The sequence below is a fragment of the Lissotriton helveticus genome, chromosome 11, assembly GCF_964261635.1.
Source record: "Lissotriton helveticus chromosome 11, aLisHel1.1, whole genome shotgun sequence".
Lineage (NCBI taxonomy): Eukaryota > Metazoa > Chordata > Amphibia > Caudata > Salamandridae > Lissotriton > Lissotriton helveticus.
The window spans coordinates 265,909,626-265,926,560 of NC_136072.1; the positions used below are offsets into that span (position 1 = coordinate 265,909,626).

The following is a 16,935-nucleotide window of genomic DNA, read 5'->3' on the forward strand; positions in this document are numbered from 1 at the left end:
GCGTGCGCACACAAGATTTGACAGTGTTTATATTATACATATATTTACTTACAAAATCAAAGTTTAAAGAGATGTTACAGTTCGGTGTCGATTTTAAAGTATTGCAGATTGATAAAAAAATGTAGTAATGTCCCACTTAGAGGTGGTTTATCGCTCACTTGTTTAATGACCATGGATCTAAGGATGTACGCAAGTATGTCCATCTGAGGAATGTGTATAGTGAATTTTACTGCATTACCCAGCCAAAGTTCCTATCCCTTACAAGGAAAACCTCACCTACTAGTAACAATTGGTCTACTTGTTGGGATGTAGATGCTATCCATACTCCTGCCAACTTGTACTGGGCCCAGAATGCTACCAATTTTTTTTTCTTCAGAGAGTGAGGACTAGTTTTGATGTGATTCTCGATAACCTCTAATACATCAGGACACAGACTACACTTCAGTTTGCTAATTTTTTTTACATGTGAAGTGGCAAAAGAGCATTAATGAAGGATGCATACGTGTTACTGTGCCCTCACAACTGGGAAGGAGTTTAGGGCGCATGTAGGTCTGCAGCACTACAAGTTGCAAACCAATTAAGTAAATGTTTTTTGTTTGCACCATATGTTTTATGTACCGTTTGTCAGAGTGTGCTTCTTGTTGGGAATGAATGAACACAAAGTAGTGATTGATGAATGTGTGGCTAGCGTTGCAGATATCTGCTAACAGGATACTGCCCGGGTACCACGTGGTGGCTCCTTTCTGCCTTGCAGAATGGGTCCTAGGCACAGTGTACTGTGTTTTTTGTTTTGGCATACAAATTTTAATGCTTTTTAAAATCCGCAAGGCAATGGCAAATTTTGAAATTGGGTTGCCAGGTGTAGCTGTGCACAAGCAACAAGCAGTTGCCATGCCCTTTCTGCAGACTGCGGTTGTGGGGGGAAGAAAGGTAATTTAAGACTGACTTGAAAAGTAGAGACGACCTGTGGCAAAAAAAGATTTAAGGGTCTGTCCCACGGTAAAAAGGGGTGCTGGTTTTGAATGGCTCCCATGGCAAGGCAGTGCTTATTTTCTATTTCTTTCAGCGTTTGCCGAACTTATTAAGAAATATCCATGCATACCACCTAATATTCGTCAGCCGCAAACAGGATTCTTATACAAAAGTTTGAATTTTTTCCCCGTCCTACTGCATAATATTTTTAACTCGTTTACATGAAGGCTGACAAAGATGTTCACAAAGTTGTTTAATTTCCTCCATGTGATACATTCATATTGATAGGAGTGCTTGAGAATCGGCAACACATCGACCGAGTAACTACTCCCACTACAACCCCTACTGCCAGCTGAATCTACTTTTTTACTTCACTTGCCACTGGGTGGGCAGTGTCTGATGCCCTGCACAGAAGTCATTTCCTTATGGTAGATACAAATTATAAAACTTGGGAAAGATTGCCCCTGATGAACAGACTTGTTTCTGGTGTAGTTTAACCATTCCCTCTATCCCCAAGTGTGACAAGTCTTATTCTGAATGAGTCTTTGTTCCAAATTACTGCACTTACCTGAGTCTAGCTGAGACTTTTCCCGCCAGCAGGCACCCACAAAACAGCGGATTTTAGCGCTGTCAGAAAGGGCAAACACCGGACGCCATCGCCGGTAACGCGAGGCCACGCCCACTTGCTAGGCCACGCCCACCTCCATCCCGCCATATAATGTGCATTCCACGCAAGCGCAGCGGACGAGCGCAGCGGGAGCGCCGAAGGCGCGCCTAAGGCAAGCCCGTCTGCGCCCGTCCGCGCCAGACCGAGCCCTGAGCCCATACCCCAGGCTGGTCATAACTGCCTTCGATTGAAATATTCACTAGATACTCTGTACCAGCTCAGGGAGCCAGTAAACATTAGATGTAATGGAACTATCATTCCGGAGACCGATCTTATTAGCTGCCCAAACTGCGACTACAGGTTATCCCTATCCCCCCAACCCGAACCAGTTTATCTTGAGATGGCCCTGCTTAATTGTAGGTCACTCCCAAAGCATCAGACAGAAATTCACCTACTACTATCAGAGTCGGACTTAGATGTCCTGTTCTTGACAGAAACGTGGCTGTCCCCTAGCACAGATCCGGACATCAATCAAGCACTTCCTCCCGGATAACTCATTAAAACACTAAATAGACCAAAGGGTATCGGTGGGGGTATTGCAATTATCTATCGTGACAATCTTTCATGCCAGCTTAAAGATAGTCCCATTCTAGATAGTGAAAACGCTCTGTTCTCCCTTCATCTGCCGCCATCTACGACAGTTTCTGGGGCCCTAATCTACCGCCCTCCAGGACAGGTAGGGTGTTTCATAGACTCACTCATGGACGCCATCTCTTCTCGTGCTTGTGTGACCCCAAACTTCACAATCCTTGGAGACTTAAATCTCCACTTCAATGATCAAGGCAACAAACTCGCCACTGACTTACAAGCCGATTTGGCCTCCCTTGATCTTCATCTACTCAACAATGAACCCACCCATACGAAAGGACGGCTACTGGACCCCATCTTCTCCAACCTTTCCACACTCACTGTACAATCCCCTCTGCCCCTTCCCTGGTCAGACCACTTTTTGGTCCCTTTTAAACTTCAACTTCCAGGCAAATCGTCTGACACCCCCCTTCCTCGAGTCCCTTCTCGTCCCTGGAAAAAACTGGACACAATCTTATGGGATCACGCGCTGACTTCCTCTCTACCTTTAGTAGACCCTAATCCCTCGTCAGCTGAAATCCAACTTCATAATTGGATAAAAGACTCCCTCGACTCAGTCTTACCTCTTAAAACCCCCCCTTCCAGTAGGAAATCGTCCAAACTACCATGGTTCACTGGAGAACTTTGTGAATTAAGAAGGAAGGGCAAGAGGCTTGAACGCCAGTGGAGAAAGAACTGGAACACAGATGACAAAAGCGACTATAGAACCCATATTAGGCTTTATAAAAACACATTAAAAACTGCGCAGGCCTCCTACTTTGAGGAGCAAATAGCCTCAGCCGCTAATTCCGCGAAAGAGACCTATCGAATAGTGAAACTCCTCACCAAAATACAAGACCCTCCATCATCCCCAGACATGGATGGCGCAAAATGTAACCAAATGGCAGATTTCTTTTCGGCAAAAATCACTAAAATCCTGTCTTCCCTTCCAGCTCCATCTACCGCTCAAGCATTCCTTGGTTCCTCCCCCTTCCAAGACACCCCGAGATTAACCTTTTTCTCCCAAATCTCCTCTGAAACGTTTCTCAACGTTTTACAGAAAGTCAAAAGTGGTTCCCCATCAGACCCAGCCCCTATTAGTAAATTGAAGCTAGTTGCTCCCACTATTGCTCCCCTCTTTACTAAGTTGATCAACGCCTCCTTTGAAAACGGTATAGTCCCGGCAAACTGGAAAAAAGCCACAGTCAAGGCTCTCATAAAAAAACCGCACTTAGATCCCACAGATCTTTCCAATTTTAGACCAATCTCATTGCTACCAGCTATGAGTAAAATAGCCGAATGAGTAGCAAATCGTCAACTTTCGGAATTTTTAGAGACCAACCATCTTCTCTGCATGTCCCAGACAGGCTTTAGACCAGGACAAGGGACTGACACCGCATTGTTAGCCGTGGTCGAAGAAGCTAGGGGCATATTGGACGTAGGAGGATCAGTGGCAGTGATCCTCCTCGACCTGAGTGCCGCCTTCGACACGGTGGACCATGCAACCCTTGTCCAGCGCCTTGGTCTGATAGGAGTGGCGGATTCCGCTTTGGCCTGGATCTCATCCTTTCTCAAAGACAGGTCCTTTCAAGTTGCTGACGGGTATTCCGTCTCCAATGCTCAGTCTCTTAGGTGTGGTGTGCCTCAGGGTTCTTCCCTGAGCCCCACACTTTTTAATGTTTACATGGCTCCCCTTGAGGATGTTGTCAAGCCATTTGGCATTAAATCAATAATGTATGCTGATGACACCCAGCTTGTCGTCTCCCTTAACCAATCAGACAACGCCTTGTCCAATCTGAGCAGCTGTCTGGAGAAGGTGCATCAATGGATGTGCGAATCAAGGTTAAAACTAAATGGGGAGAAATCTGAAATACTCCTCTTAGGAACCTCCAACAAAATCCCCACATCCCTTCCTTGGCCACCATGCATGGGAACACCACCTATTCCCAAATCTGAAGTCAAGAGCTTAGGGATATGGCTTGACCAGGATTTAAGTTTCAAAACTCAGGCGAGAAAAACGGCGGGAACCTGCTTCGGCCTGATAGATGGCTCGAAAGATTCTACATCTACTCCCGCCCCAGTCCAGGAAACTCCTGCTGCAGGGGCTCGTGAACTCCAGATTGGACTATGGAAATGCCCTGTATTTGGGGGCCCCAGCCTCGGTCGTCCATAGACTTCAATGCGCACAGAATGCGGCGGCTAGAATCCTCACAGGAACCTCAGCGAGGAAATCGGCCAAACCAGCTCTCAGAAGCCTGCACTGGTTGCCAGTAAAGGACAGGGTCAATTTCAAGACCCTGTGCATTACTCATAGAATTTTGCACAATGAAGGCCCTCCCATTCTGAGGACACTTGTGACTCAACAACAGTCAACTCGACAATTAAGATCCAACTCTCTTTCCCTCGCCAATGTCCCTAGAATTAGGAAGGCTAGAACAGGCGGTCGCCTGTTCTCCTATAATGCCCCTAAACTTTGGAACGCCCTTCCTCTCTCCCATGAGGCAAGAACATAACCACCTCAGGTTTAGGAAACGCCTAAAAACCCTACTTTTCCCCTGAGCTCGCCTCCCTGACCCTTCCTTCCCTCAGTACCGTGGTCTCTTTTTTAGCGCCGGGATGCCCTAGGGTAGCTGCGCGCTCTAGAAAACCTAAAATCAAATCAAATCAAATCAAATCAATCATGCATGATTTTAAGATTTAGTTTTAGCAGTGATAGAAATAAATTAATTTTTTATTGTGGGACAAAGTTTCTCAGAGAAATCCTTATCAGATTACATGGTGAGAATAGGGCTCAAAGATGCCCTCATAATGACTGCATGATAGGACCTCCCTTTCTGATGTGACAAGCTCCTAACTGTATAAACAAAGGTTCCTTATCTGTCAAGCTCACACAGTATCTACTACAAGCATTGTTCTGCTCCTCCTCTTTCACTTGGTCCTGATGAACAACTTACTTACCTTCAGTAACACTTTTTCTGGTAGAGGGTAACTGTAGATTTCCCTAGAATACTCCCCGGGCATCCGACTGGTTCCGAAAAATGATGAACAGTAACTCTGAGGGCCTATAGGTGTTGTCGCGTGGCTCCGCACCAGAAGTGATATGCGTAGTACCTATAAAGGCGCCACACCAGCAAGCTGGCATCAGTTTAATTTTAAGTATATCTGCACAAAAAAGTGGAACCACGACTGATCAATGTGTGACCAGTGTGCAGACATTTAACAGGCTTTAGGGTGAAGAGCTGATACTGCAGAGGGAGGAGGAATCTGTGATTAGATGGATCCTCTATGAGAAAAAGTGTTAGTGTAAGTAAGTAAGGATAAGTTACTTACCTGTAATCCTAGTTCTCTTCCAGGGGTATCCTCATCAAAGTCATAAGCACTGAATATTCCCGCCCATGTGCGGGACCCTGGAAACAATATAAAAATATATATGTAAAAACACATATCTCGCTCCACATATATGTATGTACATATATTATTTTTCTCACACCAATGCAGCTCCATAACTGAGGCTAAAACAATGTAAACGCATATACATGCACTGCAATTAGTAAGGAAGTAAAAGAAAAACACATTAGGTCATATAACCTTTGAACTTTGTGTTTTAATGAGTAGACCACTCATAAATCTTGAAAATTGCTTGTAAATAGACATTGTTAGCCCTCAGGCTGCATTGCAAAACAATGGGGAGGCGGGTGGGTTGCTTATGACTTTGATGAGGATACCCCTGGAAGAGAACTAGGATTACAGGTAAGTAACTTATCCTTCTCTTCCAGGGGATCCTCATCAATAGTCATAAGCACTGAATAGAATAGCAAGCCCATCAACCACCTGCAGGTAAATGAGAAGTACATGACCCAACCAAGCAATAACAGCCAAATAACTCAGCTGTTAAACAGATTCCTCAGGGAGGCCTGGCCCACCTGGGTATCTGCTCTCGTGTCAGAATCTAGACAGTAATGTCTGGTAAATGTATGGACAGACCTCCAGGTCGCCGCTTTACAAATCTCAGACATGGGCACATCATGTAGGTAAGCCGCCGTGGCCGCTCTACCTCTAGTGGAATGCGCTTTAGGAGTAAAAACCAGAGGTTTCTGCGCCAATTGGTAAGCAAGTTTGATACACGAAACGATCCACCTGGAAATGGACCGTTTCGATGCTGCATGGCCAGTTCTGATCGATCCGTAGTTAACAAACAATTGATCAGAATGTCGAATAGACTTGCACCTGTCCAGATAGAACTTTAAAACCCTTTTCAGGTCCAAAGAGTGTAACGCCCTCTCAGCTGGAGTAGAGGGATTAGGAAAGAAAGTGGGTAAAGAGATAGACTGATTGACATGAAAATCTGACACTACTTTCGGCAGGAAAGAAGGGTGCGTTCTGAGCACCACTCTGTTCAAATGAAAAACTGTATACGGTTCTTTAGTACATAGGGCCTGAATTTCGCTCACCCTACGGGCTGACGTAATCGCTACCAAAAAAGCCGCTTTCCAGGAAATATGCTGTAAAGTAGCTTTATGAATGGGCTCAAAAGGTGGGCCCATCAACTTTGATAGTACTAGGTTCAGCTCCCAGGGAGGAGAAGGAGGCCGTACAGGAGGGTAAACCTTTTTCAGACCTTGCAGGAAATCTTTTACTGCTGGCAACTGAAAAAAAGAGGTTTGTGAAGGTGATCGCCTATAAGCAGTTATAGCGGCTAAATGCACCTTAATGGAGTTAAACTTCAAACCTGCTTTAGCAAGGTATAACAAGTATGGAAGAACTGCTTCTTCCTGACTCTTCACCGGATTGTGACCATTCTGCATGCACCACATATAGAACCTCTTCCACTTGCATGCGCAAGAATGTCTCGTGGAAGGACGTCGTGCTTCTCTCAGAATGGACATGCAGTCTTGTGGCAGCCCTAGATGGCCGTACTGAATGACCTCAGGAGCCATGCTGCCAAGTTCAGTGACGGAAGGTTGGGATGGTGAATCCTCCCGTTCATCTTCGATAACAGGTCCGGCCTGCATGGAAGCCTCTTGTGAGGAGACACTGACAGGTGAAGGAGGTCCGTGTACCACCATTGCCTCGGCCAGTCGGGGGCAATCAGGATCATTGTTGTGCACGAGTGGCTCAGCTTGCTCACCACCTTCGGGATCAGAGGAAGGGGTGGAAAGGCGTACACAAATTCCCCTGACCAATCGATCAAAAGAGCATTCCCCCTCGTTCCTGGTCGATAGAACCTTGAGGCGAAGCTTGGGCATTTGCTGTTTACGTCGTCCGCGAAGAGATCTATGGAAGGACGACCCCAAGACTGGAACACGTCGTCTAGCACTTTGTCGTTGAGAACCCAGTCTTCTCTGTCTTCGAAGTGCCGACTTAGTGCGTCCGCCCTCACGTTCTGCTCTCCTGGGAGGTGGACTGCTTGAACAGACAACTTGCGAGCCAGAAGCCAATGCCAGATGCCCTAAGCTTCTAGTGACAGAGTCCTCGAGCGGGTTCCTCCCTGCTTGTTTAAATAGTACATATTGTTATTGTTATTTTTTATTTATAGCGCGCCCAATCACCTACAGGTCTCTAGGCGCTCGGAAATCACAAGAACAACAACTTAGCAAAAGCAGAGAAGCAACCATTAGTCTATATTGCGCTCATGGATCTTCTAAACAGCAGTGTTTTTAACACCCGTCTAAAGCGTAGGAGATTCTCTTCCCTGCGCAGCGGCTCAGGTAGTGCATTTCACAGCTGCGGGACTAGCACGGAGAAGGCTCTCCCTCCTTTGGTTACCAGTTTGTACCGAGGACAAACCAGTCGTTGAGAATCCGAAGATCTTAGAGATCTCAATGGGCTGTACACCGCCAGGCGATCCTTGATGTAGGCAGGTGCCAGGCCAAAGATTGCCTTATGAGCTATGCACAGATTTTTAAATTCTGCTCGCTCTTTAATGGGGAGCCAGTGCAGGCTCTGTAGCAGGGGAGATGCTTTCGATCGTCTTGGTAGTCTAAAAATAAGACGTGCAGCATCGTTCATGACAACCTGTAGCCTGTATATCATAGTTTTTGGCAGGCCAAGATAGAGGGCATTTCCGTAATAGTGGTGGTGTTGTCCGTCTGTACTAGAACCACCTCTTTCTGAAGCGAGGGAAGGAACGCTTTGAGAGCCAGGTGGACTGCTCTCAACTCCAGCAAGTTGATGTGGTAGGTGCTTGCCTTGGACGACCACAGACCCTGCACCTGAAGAGGACCCATGTGCGCCCCCAGCCTTGCAATGACGCGTCTGTGATGATCGTTTGTGTAAGAGGAGATTGATGGAAGAGAACTCCCACTTGCATGTTCTGCTTCTTCGTCCACCACAGGATGGAAGATCGTGCTACCTCCGACAAAGTGATCTGATCGTCCCAGCGATCTGATTGCTGGTCCCATTTGTCCTCCAGATCCTGCTGAAGAGGACGCATCCGAAGTCTGGCGTTCGGTACCAAGAATATGCAGGAAGCCATCGATCTTAAGAGGGAGGCTATCTTTCGCACTTTCTGAGACCTGTTGCGAAGAACTTGCTGGCACTTGAGTGCTATTGAAAACTGTCTCTCCTCCGAAGGAAACACTTTTCCTACCTCGGAGTCTATCAGAGCTCCTAGGAAGTGAATCTTCTGAGTGGGATGGGAGACCTACTTCTTGTCGTTGACATGCAGGCCTAGACGTTGACAAAGTTCTATGCATGTCTGGAATTGATTCCTCACATTGTCTGGAGTTGGACCTTTCAACAGCCAATCGTCTAAGTATGGGTATACGAAGACTCCCCTGCGGCGCAGAGCTGCCGCCACCACTGCGACACACTTTGTGAACACTCTGGGGGCCGACTTCAACCCAAACGGAAGGACTTTGAACTGGTAGTGAGAGGTCCCCACCCGGAACCGAAGGAATCTTCTGTGATCTGGTCGTATTGGGACATGAAAATATGCGTCCTGAAGGTCCACCGAACACATCCAATCCCCCTTCCTGAGATGTGGATATATTTGGTGAAGCGCCAACATGCAAAATTTTTCTTTTCGTACATGTAGATTTAGTGTTCTCAAGTCCAGAATAGGCCTGTATTCTGCCTTCTGGCCCTTTTTTCTGACCAGAAAATACCTCGAGTATACTCCTTTCCCCCTTTGAGCCACCGGTACCCTCTCGATGGCTGATTTCTTAAGGAGTGTCGCTACTTCTTTCTTTAACAGTTGTAGCTGGTGGCTTGACGTTGACATCGGAGGAACGGGTGGAGGTAGACGATGGAAACGAAGACAGTACCCATTCTGCAGCGTAGACAACACCCATTGATCTTTTGTAATGGCCTGCCACTCTGTCCTGTGATGCGCAATGCTTCCCCCCACTGGAGTGGACAACGGCGCTGGGGGAAGTGAAGACTCATTGCTTCTGCTGAGACTTATTGAAGTTGTTGCCTTGTCGCTGATTTCCATTTCCTTTGGAATTGCGCTTGCCTTTGTATTGCGACTTTTGTTGGCCTTGCTGGTTCTGGCCCTTCTGCCAGTGAGGGGTTTGAACCCTCTGCTTCGAAGAGCCCTTGTTGTCCGAACGGAACTTCTTCCGGAATTCCTTTTTCTTTTCAAGCCCCACGGCTTTGAGGGTGTCTAACTCAGTCTTCATCCGCTGCATCTCCTCATCAGCACTCGCACCAAAGAGAGACGTGCCCGAAAAAGGAAGATTTAGAATTCTGGCTTGAGCCTCGGGTTTCAATGCCGTAAGGCGCAACCATGAGGATCTCCTCGCTGTGATTCCATGCGCATAACCATGCGCAGCCAACGTTGCCCCATCTGCCGCCGCTCCTATAATCTGATTGGAGACTTGACTGCCCTCCAACAGAACCTCCTCAAAGTCCTTTCTATCTTCCTGAGGAAGTTTTTCAGAAAACCTCTGAAGTGAGTCCCACAGAGATCTATCATATCTGCCGAGCAGCGCTTCCGCATTGGAGACCTTGAGGAAAGAAGCTGAGGTGTTACAAACTCTTCTCCCCCATGAGGCTTGCACCTTGCTGTCCTTATCCGGTGGTACCGTGGATGAGGATGCTACCGCATTGGATTTTCTTGCCGCCGCAATGATTACTGAATCAGGCGGGGGATCAGACTTGAGGATCCTCATCAGGAGGACGATACTTCTTGAGAATCCTCACTGGGACGGACTTCACAGTTGCCGGAGTCAGGAAGACTTCATTCACTGGGTCCATTATACCCGGGACCAATGGCAACAAAGGTTTGGGTGTTGTTCTGTGCTGTAGGGTTTCAAATATGACCGTCGTCTTGATCTGCGGAGCAGTCATAGGTACTCTTAGCTTCAGGGCTCCCCTGCCCAAGATGTCTTGGAAGGAGAAAATATCCTCAGTTGGAGATATCCTCGAGCGTGGACTGTTTGTCAGGGTCGGAGAGTAATCCCTGTGAGATCGGGTCCTCGAAGAACGTGAAGAGCTACGGGTCCTCCTGGACCTAGATCTTCTACTTGAGCGCGTTCTAGAATGAGATCGGTCTCTGTGACGAGATCTTCTATTACTTGAGTGCCTAGAACGAGACCGTTCCTTGCGACGGGTAGTCTGGTCTCGATACGCCTTCAGCCGATCTGCCGTCTCCTTGTCCTTGGCCCAGTGGTGAAGAGGTCTATACCACCTTGGGGAAAGACGAATAGGAGGAGATTTGTGTGTGGGATCCTTCACTGGTGAACGTGACCGTGGAGGCTGATCCGCTTGATCCTGTTGCGATCTTGCAGGGGACTTGGACCTCTCCCTATCCGAATCGCTGTTTTGTCCATCCGAAGATCTGCCACTGCGAGATGCTGAAGATGAGGATAGGCTCACTATAGATCTAGAGGAAGACCTCGACCGAGATCTCTCTTCTGCGACCCTCCTTCTCTTGGCAGAAGGATCCTGCACTGGAGATTGTCCCACCTCCGCAGCCGATGCTGATCCTGGAGAACCTAATTGAGGCCTTAGGACTTGAGACTGGTCCAATGGTTCACCCTCTTTCTCCTGCAGCACCTGCTTCAAAGGCGACCTCTCCTGTGACCTTGCAGGAGAGATGTTCACTGGCTGCGAAACGGTCCGTTCCTGGATCTCCGCTGATCCATCGACGGTGGCTGTATCGACGCCGAGCGCCGAGCAGATAGACACTCTCTCGACGTCGACCGTGGTTTCCTCGATGCCGACCTCGGGTGGCGATGACTGTCCTTCGGCATAGAGCATCTCGCCGTTGAAGGCTGTCTACTCGACGACGACTGAGGCTGCTTCGACGCCGATCGCCGGTGCTCTGTCGGCGACGGGGTGTGCCTCGAGGCCGAATGCCGCTTGTCTGAATGCGACGGAGGCTGCCTTGACGTCGAACGCCATTGATCGGGCGTCGACCTGGGCTGCTTCGACGTCGATCGACTATGTGTCGACAGAGGCTCCCTCGACGCCGAACGACCATGACTAGTCGTCGACGGAGGATGTTTCGATGCCGAACGCCGGTGGCCAGGCGTCGACTGAGAATGCCTCGACGTCACAGCATGACGATGCTGTTTCGACGTCAGGTGGCTCGCCGTCGAACTCTTCTGCTTCGACGGTGACCTATCCCTCGACGCTGTCTGTTGCGGAGGTACCTTGCATGTTGACGCTGAAGACATCTTCTTCGTCGCCGTCGACTGCTTCTCCAACGCCGATCTCGACGCCGAATGTGAACCAGTCGGGGCTTCTTTCGACGTCGACCGCGCCTTCTGACTTTTCTGCTTCTTGGGAGATCTTCCTCTCTCAGAAAGCCCATAAACACGAAACCTCTCACGTTCTTTCAGAGTTCTGGATGATAAAACCTGGCAGTGTTCACAGGTTTTCGAGGAATGAGAGTCTGGTAGGCACAGGATACACACTGAATGAGTGTCAGTCTTGGCCATCTTCCTTCCACATGAAGGGCATTTGTTAAAGAGTGAAGGCATCTCTGACAGAAAAATCACCTTTTTTAAGCCTAAAAAAGGTAGCAGTAACACCCTAGGTCAAAAAGACGTCGAGTGAAAGCAAGAAATTGTAGGTAACAAGAATATTTTTTGACAAAAAGCCAAAAAGAAAGGGAGCTGTTTCACCAGGGTCCTGACTGAAGGAGCCGGAAAGAACAACTGACCTAACTGTCACCCCTGAGGCATGATGGGGTCATGGCTGCCTTAAAGGCACGGTGCCAGTTTTTTGTTGAAAATGGTTTCATTTTCTATGCTATTGTTTTGCAATGCAGCCTGAGGGCTAACAATGTCTATTTACAAGCAGCAATTTTCAGGATTTATGAGTGGTCTACTCATTAAAACACAAAGTTCAAAGGTTATTTGACCTAATGTGTTTTTCTTTTACTTCCTTACTAATTGCAGTGCATGTATATGCGTTTACATTGTTTTAGCCTCAGTTATAGAGCTGCATTGGTGTGAGAAAAATAATATATGTACATACATATATGTGGTGCGAGATATATGTGTTTTTTACATATATATTTTTATATTGTTTCCGGGGTCCCGCACATGGGCGGGAATATTCAGTGCTTATGACTATTGATGAGGATCCCCTGGAAGAGAAAATGTTCTTCTAAAAGAGACTTCTAAATGAGATTCCTCACCTTCAAATAGATGCCCAAGCAATAACCCCCACAGAGGAGGGTCTGCAAACAGGCTCAAACTAGAAAATGTTGGAGGCGCAAACATGCACAATGCCCGTCATGACAGACCAAACTAACCAAATAGTAGTGCTACATGAACATATGGAGACATGCCAACGTGGCAGCTTGGCACAAGTCCAGGTCACGTATCCCGTATCCCGCATGTTAACGCAGTAGTAGTGCTCTCGGCCCTGGTGGAATGGGCCCGCAAGTCCTCAGGAAGCCGTTTCTTATCTAGTGCATAGCAGATTTTGATGCACAGTACAACCCATCAAGCGATGGTCTGTTATGCACTGCCTTGCCATTCGTTTTTCAGCTAACCCAATAAAGAGCTACTCGTCCATCCGGTGTTCTTTGGAGCCATCGATCTAAAAAGAAAGGGATCTTTTTGGGTCCACCAAAGGAGTCTCTCCTCTTCCTTACAAGGATTAGGACGGGCAAAAAATGTTGGATAGCGTACTGCTGTGGCCAACATGGAAAGGAGTCACAACTTTTGTAGAAATGAGGCATGAGTTCAAAGAACCAGTTAGTCCGTGTAGAAGCTTGTGTATGGAGGTGTAACTCATTGAGAGTTTTTAGCTCACTGACCACCCTTGCTGATTAAATGGCCAGCAAGAGTACTGTCTTAATGGTCAGCAGCATTGGGCTCAAATGGGGAAAAGAGGTAGGAGGAAACAAATGTTACAAGCCCTTAAGAAAACGTGTCACACAGGCTGATCTATTAGTCGCAGTGGCTAAGATGGTGGTAAGATAAACTTCAACACTGCCTAGGTGTAGGAAAGTGGCTCTATATATACTGGACCAAAGTAAGGTACAGTGTGTATAGAGTCCCCAGTGGGTTGGCAGAGGCTAAAGTTAGATATAACCTTACTCTCCAAAGTGGTAGCTTGGTCGAGCAGTAAGGCCGTATCAGAGGACAGTGTAAAGCATTTGTTGTACACACGCAGTCAGCAAATGGTCTCTCACACTCAAGAACTGAACTCTAAGAAAATTGTTTTGTGTCAAAAGATATAGTTGTTTTATTGTAGAACCAACAAGGTATCGAAATATACTTTCTCAGGATGAGTTACTTTAGTTAGATACTTTTCAAATAGGCAATAGGCTTTTTGAATGCAATAGTTACAGTTTGTTGCAATAGGCAACACAATTTCAAACACAATGCAACATTGAGCTCAATGGGGATTTCTGGTTAAATGCAATTAGTTACTTTGTAGATAACTTTTCTAACCACAGGAATGGATCCTAGATTCAGTCCCAGGACATGAGCTGTAAACAGTTAAGTAAAAGCGGTTTGGTTACTTACTTTAACGAAAATAAGGAGACCCAATTTGTTTAGAACCGTGCCCATGGCATCGTATAATTAAAGAAAAGTAATAAACACAGTTGTAGCAGCACTGCACATGAATGAATAACAAAACAACCCGAATTGGACTTGGTGCTAAGCATGTGCAAGTGACACAAAGTGGCGACGCAAGTGACAATTGTGAACAGCGTGGACGGCGCAAGGTGCGAGAGTGTACGAATATATACAGTGATTAGAGAGAACACAATGTGGCTCAAGGTAATTTACAATGCATTCGTTTTTTGATTGAAAGGAATAATTCAGATGAGCCACAATGGGGGCTGCTCCATTTATTGCGATGAGTGGTAGACGCATGTGAGGCAATGGCTAATTCGGATTCTGATAATGAATTAAAAGGATGCACTAGGGGAGTGAGGTGAAATAATGTGTGGCCAAGGTAATAAAGGTCGGTAAAAACAGCCATGTATATTGGTGGGTTGCTTCAGAAGAGATAAATAGGCCGGATAGTGAAGTGCCGTGAGGCTGAAATTGTGGGTTTGAAGAATAACAAGCAGAAGTGTGGAAACCGATCACGGCCGGGGAAGGTATTTTTTTATTTTTTTATTTTGTATTTGTTTGATTAATTAAAATCTTACAAAGCAGCTAAAACTTTTACACATATAAAATACTAAAACAGTCCATATATTCAAATAATTTTCACCAGTCTAATATATAAAATTCATTCCTTTAAAATTATTTTTTTAAATTAATTTCGGTAGGTTCATCTTGACACCGCTCATAGTTTAATCAGACACTTGCTGCCAACTTTTTTTGAGCCATTTGAAGGAATTTCACAAAAGCTGAATTAATTGGTAAGTCTTCTGGATTTAAGCTTGCCATTAAAGCCTGCCTACAAGTCCTTACACCACGTTCATTAAATAGTTTCTTAAGTATACTTTTTCTTTCCACATCCAGATTCGGGCAAAGGCACAATAAATGTAAGATGGCTTCTTCTCCTGATTTACATAGCCTACACAGATAATTATCTTGTGATCTTTTCCATGGTGCCATATGGCATAATCCTGGAAAATTGCCAAACCTTGCATTCATAAAAATTTATTTGTTCTTTTTCGACCAAGAAGTTTCCAGGTAGGTTTGAATCTTTTTTTTCTTAAAACCATTCACGATTGACCACGCATGCTGTCTTTTAACGAAGTTGTCCTTGTCCTTTATCAAGGAGAGATAATCAGTAAGTTTGTTTATAGTTTTTTTTAAAAACTCTCCTGTTGAACCGTGGTGTTCCAAATAGGTAATATACCAAACTCATCAATTGCTAGATTTAAATAGGTGCTGGCAGTTAGGTTCCTGTTATTTCTTATTTCTTGCCACAGTAGACGAGACATTTCATTGTCCTGATCGTTTTTAATTCTGTTCCAAACTTTCAATGTGTGCCCTTTTCTTGCATAAGATTGGCCGTTTAGCCCGAATTCCAGTCTTACTTGGGCTTGTGCAGCATTCTTTGGTAGAGAAAATAAAGTCCTATAGGTTTTAGCAACCGAGGTGTTGATGATCTCTGCGTCTTTCCCGTTGAGCACCTCGCTGCCATATGTTAGAGTAGGCAGTAATTTTGCTGCAATTGTTTTTAATAAAGGACGATAAGACAAGTCACCAATGGATTTCTGTATTGATCTAAACGCACCTACAAGGGAGTTCGCTTTCCTTGTAATATCTAGTTTGTAAGTCAAGAACTTGCCATTATCGCTGAAAGTTACTCCCAAGTATTTGTAGTCAGCTACTTGTTCGAGTTTTTTCCCTTGCAGGATCCATTTGTGTACATGTTTTAATCGTACGGTTTTTGTAATTGCCATCACTTTGGTCTTGGCATCGTTTATATGCATTCCATTTTCCTTGGAGTACTTAGTAATGCCATCAATTAGACGTTGCATCCCTACCTTTGTATGACTCAGGAGTATAACATCGTCCGCATATAGTAAGCTGGATATCGGAGTTTGAGCTAACCTTGGCGGGTGGGCGTTAATGGCTTTTAGATCGGTGGTAAGATCAGCTAAGAATAAGTTAAAAAGTGGGGGAGCCAAAACACAACCCTGTTTAAGCCCACTCGATGTTGGAATTCTTTTGGTTAATGTTGATCCATTGCCCGTCCTGACCCTAACCCAAGTTTCAGAGTGCAGGAGCTTAATCATCTTTAACAGTTTTTTAGGTATTCCTTGTTTTGCAAGTTTGTCCCATAGGAGTTCTCTGTCGACGCTATCAAAGGCAGATTTAAAATCTACAAAACACAAATATAATGGTAGTTTAGCAAGTATTGTTTTTTCTATTAGTGTTGCTAAAATTAAAAGGTTTGTTGTCGTGCCGAGGCCTTTGACGAAGCCTGTTTGGTTTGTGGGTAATACCTGATTCTCTTTTACCCAGTCAGTTAGATTCATCAGGAGAATTCCAGCAAACAGCTTAGCATCTGTGTCCTGTAAAGTGATTAAGCGATAGTTTTCTGGCTGTTGCCAGTTGCCTTTCTTGAATATGGGTGTTATAAGTGATCCTTTCCATGATTTTGGAATCTGTTCTCTCTGGACCACTTCGTTAAAAACGTCTGTAAGGGAAACTGACCAGAAGTCGGGCGCTTCTTTGAAAAGTGCAAACGGAATGCCGTTCGGACCAGGGGCACCGTCTTTTTGCTTTTTTATCAACTTTGCCACTTGACTGATTGTAATAAAAATCTCACTATCTCCGTCTTTATCGACCTTTGTTGGACTGGCGTCGACATTGAGTTGTATCAGACTTGGTTGGTTTGGATTTAGA

At 45.8% G+C, this 16,935-nt stretch overlaps 1 protein-coding gene across 8 annotated transcripts in view; it reads right to left on the reverse strand.

Moving 5' to 3' along the window:
• The window catches only part of CAB39 (calcium binding protein 39), a 197,586-nt gene that overhangs the window by 40,430 nt on the left and 140,221 nt on the right, over positions 1 to 16,935 (reverse strand). The gene's annotated exons all lie outside the window — the stretch shown is intronic.